The following is a 5000-nucleotide window of genomic DNA, read 5'->3' as shown; positions in this document are numbered from 1 at the left end:
CAAAAGCTTTGGTTTCCCGGAGGCTGCCCGCCGAGTCATCGGAGGAACTGCGGCGGATCGCTGGCTGGCATCGTTTATGGTTAGAACTAGGGCGGTATCTGATCGCCTTCGAACCTCTAACTTTCGTTCTTGATTAATGAAAACATACTTGGCAAATGCTTTCGCTTCTGTTCGTCTTGCGACGATCCAAGAATTTCACCTCTAACGTCGCAATACGAATGCCCCCGCCTGTCCCTATTAATCATTACCTCGGGTTCCGAAAACCAACAAAATAGAACCGAGGTCCTATTCCATTATTCCATGCACACAGTATTCAGGCGGGCTTGCCTGCTTTAAGCACTCTAATTTGTTCAAAGTAAACGTGCCGGCCCACCGAGACACTCAATAAAGAGCACCCTGGTAGGATTTCAACGGGGTCCGCCTCGGGACGCACGAGCACGCACGAGGCGGTCGCACGCCTTCGGCTCGCCCCACCGGCAGGACGTCCCACGATACATGCCAGTTAAACACCGACGGGCGGTGAACCAACAGCGTGGGACACAAATCCAACTACGAGCTTTTTAACCGCAACAACTTTAATATACGCTATTGGAGCTGGAATTACCGCGGCTGCTGGCACCAGACTTGCCCTCCAATAGATACTCGTTAAAGGATTTAAAGTGTACTCATTCCGATTACGGGGCCTCGGATGAGTCCCGTATCGTTATTTTTCGTCACTACCTCCCCGTGCCGGGAGTGGGTAATTTGCGCGCCTGCTGCCTTCCTTGGATGTGGTAGCCGTTTCTCAGGCTCCCTCTCCGGAATCGAACCCTGATTCCCCGTTACCCGTTACAACCATGGTAGGCGCAGAACCTACCATCGACAGTTGATAAGGCAGACATTTGAAAGATGCGTCGCCAGTACGAGGACCGTGCGATCAGCCCAAAGTTATTCAGAGTCACCAAGGCAAACGGACCGGACGAGCCGACCGATTGGTTTTGATCTAATAAAAGCGTCCCTTCCATCTCTGGTCGGGACTCTGTTTGCATGTATTAGCTCTAGAATTACCACAGTTATCCAAGTAACGTGGGTACGATCTAAGGAACCATAACTGATTTAATGAGCCATTCGCGGTTTCACCTTAATGCGGCTTGTACTGAGACATGCATGGCTTAATCTTTGAGACAAGCATATGACTACTGGCAGGATCAACCAGGGAGCTGCGTCAACTAGAGCTGAGCAGCCGGCCGCCCGGGAGTGTGTCCCGGGGGCCCGCGCGAACACGCAAGCGTCCGCTCAATTATTCTGCAAACAGGAGGAGGCTGAGCTCCCCTGCACAACACACCTCGAAACCCTCTCAGGTCCCGGCGGCGCGCAGCGCCGTCCTAAGTACTTGGTCGGGTTCGAGAGAGGCGCAATCGCCCGGAGTTAGGCGAGTAGACGCTTTAGGTGCGACCACCCGTGCTCCCAACTGAGCTTGCCGCTGCCGACAGAGGCCCGGGAGCGTGCTGTCGTGGCATTGCCGGCGGGAGACAACACGCGCCACCTACGGTGACCGGCAGCTCCAACGCCAGCGCCACAGAAGGACAAAAGCCCCACTTGGGTGCCGAAGCGAACTCTCCCAGCACAGCGCACGCGCCAACACGTCCGCACAGCTGCGATACAAACCACCTGCGAGAACCGCTGGGGCGACCGAGCAGCAGACGGCGTCGCGGCGCCGAGCGCCGGGCGGCGGCGCATCCTCAGCGCACACAGTCCTCAATCGGACCAGCACACTGCAGATGGCCACCGCGCTTCGCACCGGGCCCGCGAGGACCTACTTTGGCCGCAAGGCGCCGCGAGCAGGGGGCCCCGGCGCGCAGCTGCGCCGCCTGCCGCGTCCGTCGGCCGGCGCGCCTGCCACTGGCCGCCCCCACCAGCCGGCTGTAGCGCGTGCGCCCACGCACCGCGCTGCCAGCACGCCGGGCGGCCCCCCCTCACCGGCCGGGGACAGTCTCACCCAGCCACCGCCGCGTATCGCCTCACACCCAGATCCCCTTTCACGTTCGTGGGCATGGTGGGTATCCCTGAAACAACCAGTTAATAGCTCGACCGATCGTCGCCAACACTGATTCACCTCTAGCGAGAACAACCGCACCACAACGGGTTACCTGTTGTTCATTTGCGTAACGTCACCAGCAAACGTAGACGTCCATCGCCATTTGCAACGAGTATTGCATGCCTGTGTCAGGTGTCACAACACACTACGTCTGCCCACATAGACGCAACAACATGTGCACGCCTCGAGAACACGTGGAAGGTAGCCCCCGTACGTATGCGGTGTCCATTGCGCGAACGACTGTCAGCCGGCCTCTGCAGGATGTCGCAGATGTGGAACGCGGTGCAACATGCTATCACGGTGTGTGAGAAGAGACGACTACGTCCGAATACACGCTCCACTACATCAACAGACTGCTCATGCTGATCGCCATCGAGGGCGTCCGTTCCTCCCACACGTCTGAATGGCGTACCACACTGCAATCCAGCTCTTATAGGGAGACGACACGTAGCTGCGTGCACAATATTTGGACTGTATGGTCTGCCGTTGCTAGGCGCAGTCGTCGTACGGTCACACATGTGCCACGATGTATCATTCAGTACATACGGACCAATGTGCAGTACAGTTTGTGGGTTTTGCGTACATCGGCGGACAGGTGACAGGCCGTACCACAACGTAGGCTGAGTACGTCGGCATGCGAAGGGCATTGAACATGCAAACTTCTCAACGACCAGCTTGCGAAGGCAGGGGGGAAGGGGGGGGGGGGGCATGTACGTCCTGCTGCTATCCACATTACAGTGTATAGCAGGAGCATGTGGAAAGTCAGCAACACCTGCAAGGTGTTTAACATGACGCGATACACAGGGGACCGGGCAGTGCGAATAGCGAACTATATTGCGAGGGTTGCGGTTAGGCAACACTACACTAATTTAACGAGTTGCATAACAATTACAGAGCAGGTTAAGGCGCAATATAGGTTAGGTTAAGGCACAACATGGGTTACGTTAAAGCACAACATGGGTTACGTTAAAGCACAACATGGGTTACGTTAAAGCACAACATGGGTTACGTTAAAGCACAATTTAGGTTACGTTAAAGCACAATTTAGGTTACGTTAAAGCACAATTTAGGTTACGTTAAAGCACAATTTAGGTTACGTTAAAGCACAATTTAGGTTACGTTGAAGCACAATTTAGGTTACGTTGAAGCACAATTTAGGTTACGTTGAAGCACAATTTAGGTTACGTTGAAGCACAAATTAGGTTACGTTGAGGCACAAATTAGGTTACGTTGAGGCACAAATTAGGTTACGTTGAGGCACAAATTAGGTTACGTTGAGGCACAAATTAGGTTACGTTGAGGCACAAATTAGGTTAGGTTGAGGCACAATATGGGTTAGGTTGAGGCACAAATTGGGTTAGGTTGAGGCACAATATGGGTTAGGTTGAGGCACAATATGGGTTAGGTTGAGGCACAATATGGGTTAGGTTGAGGCACAAATTGGGTTAGGTTGAGGCACAATATGGGTTAGGTTAAGGCACAATATGGGTTAGGTTAAGGCACAATATGGGTTAGGTTAAGGTACAATATGGGTTAGGTTAAGGTACAATATGGGTTAGGTTAAGGTACAATATGGGTTAGGTTAAGGTACAATATGGGTTAGGTTAAGGTACAATATGGGTTAGGTTAAGGCACAATATGGGTTAGGTTAAGGCACAACATGGGTTAGGTTAAGGCACAACATGGGTTAGGTTAAGGCACAACATGGGTTAGGTTAAGGCACAACATGGGTTAGGTTAAGGCACAATATGGGTTAGGTTAAGGCACAATATGGGTTAGGTTAAGGCACAACATGGGTTAGGTTAAGGCACAATATGGGTTAGGTTAAGGCACAACATGGGTTAGGTTAAGGCACAACATGGGTTAGGTTAAGGTACAATATGGGTTAGGTTAAGGTACAATATGGGTTAGGTTAAGGTACAATATGGGTTAGGTTAAGGTACAATATGGGTTAGGTTAAGGTACAATATGGGTTAGGTTAAGGTACAATATGGGTTAGGTTAAGGTACAATATGGGTTAGGTTAAGGTACAATATGGGTTAGGTTAAGGTACAATATGGGTTAGGTTAAGGTACAATATGGGTTAGGTTAAGGCACAACATGGGTTAGGTTAAGGCACAACATGGGTTAGGTTAAGGCACAACATGGGTTAGGTTAAGGCACAACATGGGTTAGGTTAAGGCACAACATGGGTTAGGTTAAGGCACAACATGGGTTAGGTTAAGGCACAACATGGGTTAGGTTAAGGCACAACATGGGTTAGGTTAAGGCACAACATGGGTTAGGTTAAGGCACAACATGGGTTAGGTTAAGGTACAATATGGGTTAGGTTAAGGCACAACATGGGTTAGGTTAAGGCACAACATGGGTTAGGTTAAGGCACAACATGGGTTAGGTTAAGGCACAACATGGGTTAGGTTAAGGCACAACATGGGTTAGGTTAAGGCACAACATAGGTTAGGTTAAGGCACAACATAGGTTAGGTTAAGGCACAACATAGGTTAGGTTAAGGCACAACATACGTTAGGTTAAGGCACAACGTAGGTTAGGTTAAGGCACAACGTAGGTTAGGTTAAGGCGCAATGTAGGTTAGGTTAAGGTACGATATAGCTGAGGTTAAGGTACAATATCGCTTAGGTTAAGGTACACATTGTTGTAGGGAAAGGTGTATTGGGGGGGGGGGGCGGCAGGTTCGTTGATAGTGATTATCGTAAGTGCATGCCTGCGGGATCATCCGATTTGTCACGTCAGGATGCACTTGTGGCTCATGACAGGCGGCGCTCCGATTCCAAGGTTATGGCAGATGTGTGTCTTTCATTCCTGCCATTGTTTGTGTACTGTGACAGGAGGCAGTATTGTGATGTTGGGTGCACCCCTGTGTAGGACATGTGTGGGTGTTCGTGGCTTAACTGAGCAATGGCGG

General features: G+C 51.2%; 1 non-coding gene across 1 annotated transcript in view; it reads right to left on the bottom strand.

The window, feature by feature from the left end:
- Positions 1–1198, bottom strand: part of LOC126433222 (small subunit ribosomal RNA) — a 1909-nt gene extending 711 nt beyond the window's left edge. Inside the window, exon 1 of the ribosomal RNA XR_007578335.1 lies at positions 1–1198. This exon is cut by the window's left edge and continues 711 nt beyond it. This is a non-coding gene — a ribosomal RNA (small subunit ribosomal RNA).
- Positions 1199–5000: the final 3802 nt, after the last annotated feature.

This window comes from Schistocerca serialis, unplaced genomic scaffold (genome assembly GCF_023864345.2).
Source record: "Schistocerca serialis cubense isolate TAMUIC-IGC-003099 unplaced genomic scaffold, iqSchSeri2.2 HiC_scaffold_1162, whole genome shotgun sequence".
Taxonomy (NCBI): Eukaryota; Metazoa; Arthropoda; class Insecta; order Orthoptera; family Acrididae; genus Schistocerca; species Schistocerca serialis.
This window is presented reverse-complemented; position numbering and strand designations above follow the sequence as displayed.